Genomic DNA, 14,837 nt, shown 5'->3' on the forward strand with positions numbered 1-14,837 from the left:
TAGCCGCGTGACCTTGGGTAAGTCACTTAACTCCAGTTGCCCTCCAAAAAAATGAACAATTTGTTCTCTTGAGTCAGTAGGAGCTGGCTGCAGCACACATTTGTGTGTGTGTGTTTACATATGTGTGTATGTATACATATATCTATATATACACATGTGTATATATGTATGTGTAAGAATGGATAGATAGATAAATGTAGATATGTAGAACTAGAGGTAATATACAGTGTGTATTGGTAGGTTGACTACTAGACATTTCATTAATTTTGTAGTCATTTCAGTGTTATCTCTTTTTCTATCATTTCATCTTTTAAAAATTCCTGTATAGAAATGCTGATGACTTTTGTGGACTTATTTTTTGTACTACTGCTTTTTTTTTTTTTTAAAGCAATTGGGGTTAAGTAACTTGCACAAGGTTACACAGCCAGTTATTTCTGGGTGTGGTGCTGAGCGCCTGAGCCCGGGATTCGATCTCCAGGTCGTCCCAACACTGGAGCCGGTACTCTTACTCGCTGAGCCACCTGGCCGCCCCTAAGCAATTGGGGTTAAGTAACTTGCTCAAGGTTACACGGACAGGTGTTTCTGGGTGGGTGCCAAGTGTCTGAGCCTGGGATTCGATCTCCAGGTCGTCTTGACAATGGAGCTGGTGCTCTCACTCGCTGTGCTACCTGGCCGCCCCCGTACTACTGCTTTTTTGAAGGCGTTAATTATTTCCATGACTTTTTTGGTTAATTCTCTAAGGTTTTCTAAGTCAACAACTATGTTTCCACAAATATTGCTTATTTAGTTTTGGTTCCTATTCATGCCTTAAATTTCTTTATTTTGTATCATTGCTACTGAGTCTTCCCCTACCCCACCCCCAATGATGTCAAATAGTAATAGGGAAATGGGGAATTCTTATTTCACTAAATAACTACTGGGAAAGTTTTAGGTATTTTTCACTGCAAATGATCCTCAGTTTTAGTTTTAGATAGAGACTTTTAAACAAGAACTGCATACAAACTGAAGAGTTCTACAAGTGTTTTATAGTGAGTAATTCTTATAGAAAGAAATAACGAACCACCACATTTGTCTTTTACCACCTCTGTATCCAATGCACTGTGGTTAGAAGTGGTAATAATATCTAACAGCAGTAGATGAATCTCATTGAATAAATATGAAGAAGTCCATGTTGGAGAAAATGACATAAAAAGTCAGGAAATTATTTTCAAAATATCTTTAAAAAAAAAAAGGAAGATTCCAAAAGGATAAATGAAACAGCTTTTTTTTTCTTTTAAACAAAAATACGTGGCCAAGACTTTAGTAATTGCCAGATAGCATGTCAAACTATTATCTCCATAAATTTTTTGACCTCTTCACAAGTAGAGAATATTGTTAATGAAAATGTGAGAAAGGAACGTGCAGGTTTTCACAGATGACTTCCTACAGTTGATCACACATTTTCAAATAGAAAATTGACTGAATGTCTGTGGCAAAACATGGCCCCACTGAATATTTTTGTTGCAAGAAAGGAAGCAAAGTACTCACCTAATGGAAGTCATGAACCTACCAAAGTATATGTAAGTAACTCTTGTTGTCGTTGCTGGTAATCTAATATTATTACTTTAAAGATGGCAGGATATATACTTTATGCAGAAACAACAAAAAGCATTAATTTCTCAACAATAATATATTCCATTATTCATGCCAAGAAATTTAATTATTGAGATGTTTATGGGAATATTTTCAAGGGACACATTTAATTGAAAGAGGTACATATGTCAGTCAGGTGATTCATAAAACATTTCAGCGGACCTTAAAAATAGGACAAGAGTTAATAGGAAACACATTTCCAAAAAAGAAAGGAAAGGAAAAGAAAATGAAGGGAAGGGAAGGACAAAATCAGTGATAGAGGAAAAGGGGGAAAAATTGCAAGAAGAATCATGTGACAGCTTAAAAAGAGAAATTGGAAATGAAATTTAATAAATAGATATATCACAAAAGTTGACCAATACAACACAAAACTGTAAGAGTAAAGAATTATTCCTCTCTGGGGAGAAGTAAACATTATGACTGTAATTATTATCAGAAATAGAATGAGGACAGTGGTGAAAGATGTTGGTTATCTTGGAGGTAACAGATTTTTCTGTCTGGGAGTATATTCAGTCAGTTGTAACATGGTATTTCAGGTTTTTAGAAGATAAGAAAATTATTAATATCAGCATAAAATACATTTTACAGTAACTTAATTTTCTTCTCCTGAAGAATAAGTGGATCTGAATAAGCTATTAAAACCAAACTTTAGGTATTAATTTTTTTATGGATAGGAGAAAATGTGACATGTCTATCTTGATGTAGCAATGACTCTAAAACCCTTATAACTCAACATATTGAAATATGACTTTACTATTAATTACAATGTAATAAACTTTAAAAGGTAAATATTTTATATCATTTTAAATCTATTGTAGTGAAAGGAGAATGTCTAAGTCTGGGCCCCTATGACATAGCTTACTGTTTTATAAATGGACAAAAATAACTATTGATTGCAGAATTACTTAACCATTCAAAATAACTGTTGTGAAAGTGATAATAGAAGTAATGAGATAAGAACAACAAATAATTGAGTGAACCTATATGAACATACTTGTAAAACATTTCTTAAAGAAATGTGGGCCAGGGTGGCTAGGTGGAACAGTGAATAGAGCACCAGCCCTGGAGTCAGGAGGACCTGAGTTCAAATCCGGCCTCAGACACTTAACACTTACTAGGTGTTTGACCTTGAGCAAATAACTTAACCCCAATTGCCCTGCCTTCCCCTTTGAAAAAAAGAAAAAGGAAGGAAGGAAGAAAAAGAAAGAGAGAAAGAAAGAAAGAAAGAGAGAAAGAAAGAAAGAAAGAAAGAAAGAGAGAAAGAAAGAAAGAAAGAAAGAAAGAAAGAAAGAAAGAAAGAAAGAAAGAAAGAAAGAAATGTGGGTCAGACAATGCAGTACAAGCTTATCATCTCTGCTTCTGAGGAGGCTGAAGCTATGTATAACTTCCATTCTGAAGTTTTGAGTTAGGGCCGGGCTAAAAGTGATTGGGTGTTCTCAGCGTCTGACACCAAAATAGTGAGTCTCTGGGAATTAGCTTTTGCCAATTCTCCAGGGAGGGTCAAAACAGTTCAGGGCAAAAATAGAACAGATCAAATGGTCTGTGTCCATCATCAGTGGAATTAGACCCATGCGTGGGTGATGCACTTTCAGCCTGGATGTTATAGGGTTATCCAGATTGAAAAAAAAAAATACAATTTCAAAGAAGAGAAGGCAATTGGACTAGTTTGGCTTTCAGACATAGCTTTGATTATTCCGTATCACTTAAGTAGAAGTTCATGGCTCCAGTGGTCTTCAATGGCTCCAAAATGATGCTCACATTTGAGCCGGGTCCAGCTGACCTTTAAAGGTCAGGATGAGGGGATGTGGTTTCAGTGGGCCAGCACAGTTAGCTTACTAGTCATGGCCTTCTGTGTCTTCCCAATCTATTTCTGATATTGACTGTACATTTGGGAGTTTTGCTTATGCTGCTCTGCTTTTTTTTTTTTTGCAAATGTGTATGTGTGTATACACATATGTACATGTATATGTATGAGTATATATGGAGAGACTGTGTGTATGCACACGTATGTACACACAATCATGCACACATAATTGTGAACCGAACAATGAATAACAAATACAAACATCTCAATATACAAAGAACAAGATATTCACATAAATATGAACCTCTAACATTCAGTTATTTAAGAAATAGGTACATCAGTATATAAAGGGAGTGTGTCTATGCTCACATATGCACACACATGTATGTATTTAGTTTTACATACAGGGTGCGGTTTTAAGATAATGAAGCTTGAAGCTACACTAAGACTTTTGGGACACCCTGAACAACAATCACAAAAACAACAACAGCAGCAGCCAGAAAAACAGCAACTACATAGACATTTATATGCACATACATGTGAACATACATGCATGCACACACATATAATGCTTACGAGGTATTTTACAAATATTATCCCATTTTATCATTATAAAAACCCCAAGAAAAAGGTGCTATCATCCCCATTTTACAAGTAAGATAACTGAGGCAACAATGTTTTATATGTGTGTATAAACATATAATATATTTATATGTGTATGCCTATAAATATATGTTCAATATATTTATAAATACATAAATATACATTCTATACACATAAATAATTTTACAAAGCTGTAATAAAACAAAACTTCTCTGTGTCCCTTTTTGTACTTGATGTTTTCTTCTGTTCATTTAAATAAAAATGTGTTCTTTAGCCATCTTCAGGCATACTGGTAAGTACACACTCACCCAAGTGTATTGAGAACAGTTTTTAGCTTGAGATTCATTTTGCACTGCATGTGATTGGTGAGCCTCCTGGGCTCCCTTGCTGGCCCATGGTTTGCTCACCTGAAAGTATGATGTCAATGCAAGCTGTTATTTTTTACCATGTGATGCGAACATTAAATATAGGTATAATTTCAATTATATCTAATTAATCATGGCTCTTCAGCCTTGGCCAAGTCATTGTCCTCGGGGCTTCAGCTTTCTCATGTGAAAAGAAGTTGAGTTTGATAATCCTGAGTTTCTACTGCTCCAGGCAGGACAAGAACAAAATAAAAAAAAAAAAAAGAGTGATGGGGTAAAGCCAAGATGGCTACTCTGTTGGTCCAATGTGCTCAGAGAAGGGGAGGCTCAGACTCAAGGAAGGAATATTGATCAGGAAGACTAGAGCAATCAGGTCACATTGGCAAAGAGGAGTTAGACATAGATTAATAGAATAAGGAAAATTCAAGCTTGGGGGACTTCACAGCCCTTGGAAAAACTCCAGGGACAGGAGATAGGGATCTACTCCTAACTCTACTATGAATTATTCGAGTCAACCTTAGGAAGTCATTTCACTTCCCTAGGACTGTTTTCTCATCTGAAAAAAATGAACTGTCTGACCTACATGATCTCGATGAAAAGTCCCTTCGCAATATAGTCCTAGAAATGTTAGCCAAGTTTCTGGTAACATTTAAAGCACAGAAATAATATAACATTTCTTTTATAAGAATATTGCTTTCATTTCCCTCCTGGTCCTGTTCCTGTATCCCAGAATTTCTCTCAGCAATGGGGTTTCTTCAGCTTGGTATATCCAACCACTGTGGCCTTATCAACCTGGAACATCCTTCTGGAAGATATGCCATCCTCTCTTGTTGGTAACTTCCTCTTGGAGCCTCCATTTTGTTTGAGAGGTCTGGGCCAGTGATTGTTCTCCTGGCCCCATTCTTGGCTCCCAGACTTCCATGAGCTAGGTACCCTCCCTTGCCCTCCAACTAAGATAGTTGTAATTGTTAAGATGCTTGCCTTATATCAGTGCTACATCTGCCTCTCTTAAATGCCCCCAATTGCTCATGGTTCTGATTCCTAATGCCAAAAAGAACAAGTTGAATCCCTCTTCCTAATGATAGCATTTCAGATACTTTACGGTAGCTATCATGTCCCCACCGAGACTTCTTTTCTACAGGTTAAAGATCTCAAAATCCTTAGGGCAACTAGGAAGCACAGTCAATGGAGCACTGGCCCTGGAGTCAGGAGGATCTGAGTTCAAATCCAGCCTCAGACACTTAATATTTATTAGCCATGTGACCTTGGACAAGTCACTTAACCCTAATTGCCCTGCCCTCCCCCCCCAAAAAAAAAGGAAAAAAAATCTCCAATTCCTTCAATTCATCATCATAGAACAGTGACTCAATGACTTAATCATCCTGGTTATATTCCTTTGGATGTTCTCTAGATCAAAGACCATCCTAAACTACATTGTCATATTCTAGAGATATTGTGAGCCTGGGAACAAGGAGTATCACTCCCTCTTTACTTCTGGGCAAGTGTCACTTTCTTCAGTGGCCGCAGACCACACTTGGGTTCATGGTTTGGACGCCATAGCAAATTACAGACTCCTGCTGAAATTCCATCCCACTCAAACCCCCTAAACTGTTTTTAGACAAACTACTATGTGAAGCCTACCTCTCACCTCTGATTGTCCAAATCAGTCTCCAAAGGTGTTTTTTTTTAACTGAAGAGCAAAGATTTTAGAATTGTATCTTTGATCTTATTTGATTGAACTCCAGTTCTAGCATACAAAGAGCTTAATTATTTCAAATCCTTAATAGAATTCAGTCTGTTACTTATCCTTCCCAATTTTACATTACCTATAAAGTGACGGTGCTTTTTAAAATTAGAACTTCAAATTGTAAATAGTCTTTTAAATTCAATCTATGCCAAATTTGTTGTTATTCAGTTATTTCTCAGTCTTGTCTGACTGGAGTGGTTTGCTATTTCCTTCTCCATTTCATTATATAGATGGGGAAACTAAGGCAAATAGGCTTAAGTGATTTGCCCAGGGTCACACAGCTGGTAAGTATCTGAGGTCAGATTGGAACTTAGGCATAGGAATCTTCTTGATTCCAGGCCCAGGACTCTATTCACTGAGTCACAGAGTTGCCTAAATCTATATAAATAAATAAACAAACATATATCTATTTTTAAAATTCAAATATTTGTAAATATATAAATTCCATTCTGTGAGCCTGGCACTTGACAAAATCTTTCATATTATCTTCATGGATAAGCTAAAGATATGTGGGATATATTACAACTTGTTGGATTAAATCCATTAGAAAAACTGCAAATAATGATCAACCACTAATATATTAATGTCACTTTAAAACTTCAGTGGAGGGCCCTTAGCTCTCAATGCTGTCTAATGTTTTATCAAAGACTTAGATAAAGGAAGATATGCCATGCTTATCAAACATACAGATGACATGAAACTGGTGAAAATAGATAACATGTCATATGACAATATCCAAATACATGTGTGTGTTGCTGTGTGTCTATATGTGTATAAGTATATGTGTGTATATGTGTATGTATGTGTGTAGATATATATATATGTAACAGGCTAGAATAACAAATTAAATTCAATAAGAAAATAGATGAAAATATAAAATATCCCATTAAAAACAACTCACTTGAAATACCTATTAGGAATAGATAACTGAAGAATTGTTGGATGATTTGAAATTAAAAACAAAAAAAGTTATAAATATAATATTCAAGAAATTTTAAGGAAAGTTGCCCAGATATATTAGACCAAGAGGACAATGTAGAAATCAAAAGAATCCCCTGATCATTCTCTGAAAGAAATCTAAAAATTAAAACTCCTAGGAATGTCATTGCCAAAGTCTAAAGCTTTCAGATGAATGAAAAAAAAAAAATAAACCTTCATGTAGCCATAAAGAAATGATTCAAATATTGAAGAACCAGAGTGAGGATTATACAAGATTTAGCAGCTACCATTATAAAGAAGAGGAGAAGGAATGAGATGTTGCAAAATGCAAAAATCAATATCTACAACCAAGAATAACTTAACCAACACAACTGAGTAGGATTCAACAAGGAAAATAATAACTTTAAATGAAAAGAGTAATTCCAAACATTCCTGATTTAAAAAAATAGTTAAAAAGTAACTTTGAAATACAAATATGGGCATCAAGAGGAGAATAAAAAGGTATACAGTCAGACTTAAGGATGAACTGTTTAATGGAGTAATGGAGGGGGAGATCATAAAAGTTTCCTTTCAGAAACCTAATAACATACACAATCAAAAAAAAGGGGAAGCATGAGTATAATATTATAGATAAAATAGTTCCAGCCAAGAATTGGTTATGAGTAAAGTAGACCCTACACTTGGAGAAGAGATAACAAAGAAGAAGTTAAAAGGCTGTGTGTGTGAAATGAAGAGTAGGAATTTATAATAGAGGGAGTGCAGAGTCTAGAAAAGGAAATGAATAAGAGAACAGAATGGAAGGAAACACACAATTAACTATTGTAACTCTGACTATAGATGGGATGACATCATTCATGAAAGGGAATTATATATTAGAATGGATTACAAAGCCAAACCCAATAATTTGGTGTTTGTAAGCAATATTTTTTTTAAAATGAAGAATCACATGGTTAAAATAAGGATTTGTAGCAAAATCTATTATGCCACCACTGAATATAACAAAGTAGGCATAGCACATTATTATTTCTGACAAGAAAATAACAAAAACAGATGTATTTAAGAGAGGGGAAAATAAATTTTGTTGAAAGGCAACATAGTTAAGGAATTAATTTCAATATTTAAAATATATGCACTGAAACGTATAGTATATACTTAAAAGAAAATAACTAAAAAAGCTATAAGGAGAAATAGTAAACTCTAACAGTAAGAACTTAGTATGTCTTCTTCATCCCTAGATAAATGAAAAATCTAAACAAAATGTAGATAAATCTAGACCAAAAAAAGAAAGAAATTAAGAGCCTTAATAGAATTTTTATAAATCTTTATAAATATATAAATCTTTTTTATAAATTTTTATATATCATATATCCCTGGTGGTCACTGAATGGGAACAAAAGGAGTTTATGTATTTCTTATCTGTGGCACCTTTAGAAAACTGATAATGTATCAGAACATAAAAAAACTTCACAAATACAGAAAAGCAAAAAAAAAAGCTTAAATACATCTTTTCTGACCAAAATTCAAGTCAGCTGCAGGCTAAATAATTTAAACCTAATGATATGGTGAGTCAAAGAACAAATCACAGAAATGATAGATAATATTACCAAAATAATAACAACATTGAAACAAAATGCTAAAATTTGGAGGGTGGAGTCAAACAGTCCTGTGGGGGAAAAATTGTTACCTCTAAACTTTTTAAGAGAGAGAGAGAGAGAGAAGAGACCAATAAATTTATTCTGCAACCCCCCAAAAAAAATCACAAATTAAAAAAAAATTGGGGCGGCCAGGTAGCACAGCGAGTAAGAGCGCCGGCTCCAGTGTCAGAACGACCTGGAGATCGAATCCCGGGCTCAGACACTTAGCACCCACCCAGAAACACCTGGCCATGTAACCTTGAGCAAGTTAACCCCAATTGCTTAGGGGCGGCCAGGTGACTCAGCGAATAAGAGCACTGGCTCCAGTGTTGGGACGACCTGGAGTGGCCGTGTAACCTTGAGCAAGTTACTTAACCCTGATTGCTTAAAAAAAAAAAAAAAATTAAGCACTTAACATTGGTGTCCTAAAAATCAGAGAAAAGATTTCCAAAATCAAACAAAAATATGCTAAGAAAACCAGGAACTGGTTTAACAAAATTAAAAAAAAATTAACAATTACTTAATTTGATTAAAAAGAAAAAAACCCAAATTGCCAATATCAAAAATGAAAGAAAAATTCACAGCAAATGAAGAAGAAATAGAGAGTATAGTATCAGGAAATATTTTGTCCAACAATATGCCAATAAAACCAAAAACTTAAATGAAATAAATATTTACAAAAATATAAAATATCTGCATTACCAGAATGAGAAATAGAAAATTTAAGCAACTTAATCTCAGAGGAAGAAATGGAATAAACCATAGAACCATATTTATTCACAAGTGAATTCTGTCATTCAGAGAACAATCAACTCCTATATTATATAAAGCATTTGCAAAAATAGCAAAAGAAAGGAAGTATCCTACTAAATTTGTTCAATGATATAAATATATTCTTTTTTTTTGACAAAAAGTATTTTTATTTCATCTCTGAATTATTTGACATCTGAATAAGCGTTGACTCCTCAGGACACAGCCTTTGGCATCTTTTCCAACTTATTCATCAGCTTGTTGCACTGTGCCTTTCTCAGAAACATAGATGCCATCCAAAAAGTTTCTGATATCCTTGTTTTTGACTGTGGTGGCCTGTTGGATCAGGGCAGCTGAGTTTGAAACAAGTTCAATATCATTTCCTTCAAGAATTAACTCATCTTTTTGGGCTTGAGAAACAGCACAAGCAACACCTGGTCTCATGCGCACTCTTAGGATATATTTTTCACCCAAGAAATTTCTGATTTCAACAAGTGAGCCATTCTCTTGAATAACAACATTGATGGGGAAGTGAGCATACACAGACCTCATCTTGTAACGAAAACCCAGGGTAACGCCTTTGATCATGTTTTGTACATGACTACAGATTGTGCGCACGGTTGCAAGTTCTTTTCGATTTCCCCACCACTTGTCTACCCGAAACCTTTTTTTCTTCTTTCCAAGGAGACTGAGCTCAACATTGATATGGTTGAAATCCCTTCAGAGGATTCCTCTGGGCCCTTTCACAATAACTGTCCGACCCTTAAGAGAGACGTCAACATTTTCTGGGATGTCGATGGTCTGGTTGCTTAGAATGGTCTTCATTCTGGTAGTGAATGGGCCAAAGAGAGAACCGATATAAATATATTCTTGATACATAAACCAAGGAGAGTCAAAACAAAAAGAAAACTATAAATGAATATCCCTAGTGAACATTAATGCAAATATTTTAAATATTAACAGATAGGGTAAAACACCATATCATAAAGATTGTACACTATGGCCAGATTGGATTTATTCCAGGAATGCAGGGTTGTTTTAATGTTATTAAAACTTTAAAATTAGTGATAAACAAAAAGTTACCAAATAGTGCATGCCCTTTGACCCAGCTATACCACTAGTAGCCTTATGCTTCCCAAAGAGAATACAGAAACAAGATAAAGTTTTATGTGTATAAAAATATTTATAGCAGGTCTTTTTGCATTTGTAAAAACTAGAAACTAAAAAGATGCCCATCAATTGGGGACTGACTGAAAAAATGCAGCATATAAATGTAATGGAGTACTATTATGCTATAGGAAATGAGGAAATAGATGATTTCAAATTGACATAGAAGTATTTGTATAAACTGATGCAGAGCAAAGTGAGCAGACCAGAAAAAACATAATGTATACTATAAAATCACTATCATAAGGACAGTTTTAAAGACTTGTATAATCTGATGAATGAAATGAGCAGAAACAAAGGAACCATTTATATAACACTAAAAACAGACACATTAGAATCTGTAAAAACTATGATTGACAAAATGACCATCCATGACCAAACATGAAGCCAACCATCTACCTCCTGAGAGAAAGGAGATGGATTCAGGATGCGGAATGAGATCACCTACAGACATGTGTCATATCTAGGTATGTATGAACACACATGTGAATGCATGTATATATGCGTAAAAATAAAATGTGTGTTTATATGTATGTATGTGTGTGTCTGTCTCTCCTCTTTCTCTATGTATATGTATATATACATATTGAGACAGATGGACAGACAGACAGATACATAGATGATAGATAGATAGATAGATAGATAGATAGATAGATAGATAGATAGATAGATAGATAGATAGATAACATGACCAATGAGGGAATTTGTTTTCCTTGTCTATGCATTTTTGTTATGGGATTTTATGGGGGTCTTACTTTTTCAATGGGATTGGAGGAAGGAGGGGGAGAAAATAGACCTCTATTAATAAAAGACAAAATTTAATTAAAAGCTAATCTAATGAGATTAAATTTAATACAGATGAATTATAGTCTTACAATCTCAGAGTTTAAAAGAACCTTAGTGACTGTGCAGTCTAACTAACCCATACCTGCTAGAGAACATCCTCTTACAATATATCTAATAGTAGTCACCTAGCTTTGACTCAAAGACCTCTGGTGAAAGGGAAACTACTGACTACATCACCGGGAAGCTTATTCCACTTTTGAATATGCTCGATTTCTAGAAAGTTCTTAGTGTTGTTTCTGTTCCCCTTAGATTAAGCCCCAATCAGTCAGCAGTCTTTGGACATTGCCCTAATCCTTCCCATCTGAAGTCAAATAAAACACATCCAATTCTTCCATATGACAGTTCTTCCAGTGCTGGAAGGTAGCCACCACGTCTCCCCAATCTTCTGTCCAGGTTAATTTTCCTTAGTTCTTTCGATTCATCACCTTACGTCATTTTCCTGAAGACCTTCACCATTCTGCTTCTGCTTCTCTAGACACCCTCCAGCTTGGCAATGGCCTTCCTGAAACATGATGACAAGGACTGAAGGCAATTCTCCATCTCATATCTCACCAGAGTTTTGAAGAGTAGAACTATCAGCTCCCTAGTCCTAGATACAAACATGGCTCCAAAAACCAACTTTGCAAGGATGGCATGGCTAGATAGCATTCTTCTGGGGCTTGAATGGAAAGCTCAATATCAATAACTCCTTTTAATAATCTGACAAAGAAGTAAAAGCAAAGACAAAATCCCCTCAAACTCAGGCTGCATTAAATAAGATATGGTTCTCAGAATAAAGGAAGGGATAGGTTTGCTATAGTTCTATTCTTTGAAAGTGGTATCTGGAATGCTGGTTAACATTTTGAGCTCCACATTAATCAAAGGACACTGAAAACCTAGAAAGAAATCAGTGGCAAGAAACCAGGATAGTGAAAATACCTTAAGATAAATGAGAATTGATCAAAGGATCTAGGGATTTGGAGCATAAAGCAGAGAATTTTTAAGGCATGATAGTTATATTTAATTATCAAAAGAAAATGTTCTAAAATAAGACGTATTAACTGCCAAGAAGTATGTACATAGATTTCCAAGGGTCTTTGAACTAGGATGGGGGAAATGCATCTATTTCAATGTAAAATTAGTCTTGTATGTAATCCTATGAATTTTATTTTAAGCATTTAAAAATATTCTGAGAAAGGATCCATAGGTTGCACCAGCCTACCAAAGGGGTCAATGGCAAGGAAAGATTAAGAACTCTTGATATAAAGTCTGTCTTGGAAGAAGGCAATGACTTCTTTCTCATTGAGGATTTTAGGACAAAAGTTAAATGACACTTTTCATAGAATTGAAAAATAGGATTCTTGGTCAGGTATTAGTGGAATTAGTGGAACAGATGCTCTCTGGGTTCCTTTCTAATTCTGAGGTCTTGTGGTGTCTATATTTTGGGAAGGTTCATAGAAGGTATTATGGTAATCCCTCTGATTGGAGGAGATTGATGGAGAGTGGAAAGCAGACCGATCCTTCCATAGCCTCCATTTTAGGAAAGTTCCAGGCCAGTCAGCTCTTCATTTCTTACCCTCCTGTTTTCACCTTCCTTTTCTGTCTTATCTTCATTTATTAGACTGTAACCTCCTTGAGAGCAGGCACTAGCTTTGTCTTTGTATCTATAGTGCTTAACACAGTGTCTGTCAAAGGGTATGCACCTAGTGAGTGTTCATTAACTCACTGACTGAAAAGACAGAAGAAAGCAGAAGGCATTGCCTTCAAGTCACTTGCAGTTTCTTAGACAACCAACATTAAATAAGTACCCCTCCCCAGATTGAGACCCAAATGCCAAAGTTAGTTATTCTGACACAGAGCTATTGAATCCATCAGAACCAAGTACTCAAAGTATATGTGGTCATTACTACCTACGGAAATGAAAATTATCATTTCAAATTTAAAAATACATAACAGACCATTGAGAGTTGGAGCAGGATGGGATCATAGAGAAAATTACAGCTAATTCTCTCCCCTTGCATTACAGGTGATAAAACTTAAACTGGTAATTAGATTGATGAGACCTTGCTAGAGCCCTATGGGCAGGGGAATGTAGCCAGTACTATTGAGAAGGAAGAATGTACTCCATAATATACAACAGACACAAATGTACATAGTCATCAGGACCACTGCCAAATGCTTGAAACCAAATTTGTGGTGTTAAAGCCTTGATCCATTTGCAAGTTCAGAATGTAGGAAACTCATTTTGATAGCTGGGGAGAACACATAATGTGACAATTTCTTTCTGTAGAAAGATTTTTAGCAATAAGCAGTGTCACCATGGTAACCATAAAGGCAAATTGTGCTTTGTGAGTATCTTATCAACAGCTAGAACAGGTTCAACCAAAATGGCTGAGGAACAGAGAAGGAGAGGGGTGGAGGGAAGCCATGAAGGAACCAAAGCCGAAACCGATGTCATTGGTTTGGTTCTGAGAAGGGGAACCTTGGGAGGAAGAAGCTGACATGTAAAATCAAGGAGTTTCAAGCCCATTCATTTCTTTAAAAAACCAGAACTCATTTTTTTTCCATCCAATTTTATAGATAACAAATATGGACAAGGAAGATGCCTTGTATACCTTTCTGCTTAGTAAATATGATATGCCTTCCTTATAAAAAGGAAAAAGAAAGAATCAATGTCTAGGGATGACTAGAACTGAGGGCATGTTTTATTTTTTAATTAGCGCTCTTTGACAGATAAACACTGCAGGGCTAGGGGAGGCAAGAAGTGAAGGCAACTGAAACCAGAGGGACACACACAAGCTCAAGGAATGAATTACTGTCAAAAAGAAAGAAAGGGAGGAAAGCTATATTATCAAGGGATTTCTTTTCACACTTCAGAAAAACACTGTATAATGTATGCCCGCAGAGCACACAGACACAGTGGTATTGAATGACACTTTTTTTAGCAGAGGGGAGGGGGGAAAGCATGAGAAATAAAAGTGCAGGATAAGATCATTCATTTGCTGAATGGGATCTTTCTGTACGTTTACTTTGTGGCTTTAAAATGTGTGTAATTTGATGAGTTTTTGGTAATTATAAGAATAAGGAACTCCAAATATGGATTTCAGAGTCTCCTTCATTACTTTGTGATTTTATTAGCCAATTAAAATAACAGAAATAAAGAGGTTCTAGGGCTTTGGATTTATGTTTTATTCTTATTGTTATTGTTGTCAGCTTGTTGAGTTTTCTTAATATTTTTTCCCAAAGAGATATTTGGGGGCATGGGGTTTGCACATCAGTATGGACATGTGAATGCATGTAGGAGAGGTCAAGGATGAGTCAGACTGGGCTCTAAACTGTGGTATAACGGAAAGAGTCCTTAGATGAGAATT

The 14,837-nt window shown here is 35.5% G+C and overlaps 1 pseudogene; it reads right to left on the reverse strand.

Moving 5' to 3' along the window:
• Positions 1–9,617: 9,617 nt before the first annotated feature.
• On the reverse strand, positions 9,618–10,339 carry LOC138157844 (large ribosomal subunit protein uL6-like; annotated as a pseudogene).
• Between the last annotated feature and the right edge of the window lie 4,498 nt (positions 10,340–14,837).

This window comes from Petaurus breviceps, unplaced genomic scaffold (assembly GCF_028583685.1).
Source record: "Petaurus breviceps papuanus isolate PSGF00001 unplaced genomic scaffold, PetGlider_PUasm1.0 173, whole genome shotgun sequence".
Taxonomy (NCBI): domain Eukaryota; kingdom Metazoa; phylum Chordata; class Mammalia; order Diprotodontia; family Petauridae; genus Petaurus; species Petaurus breviceps.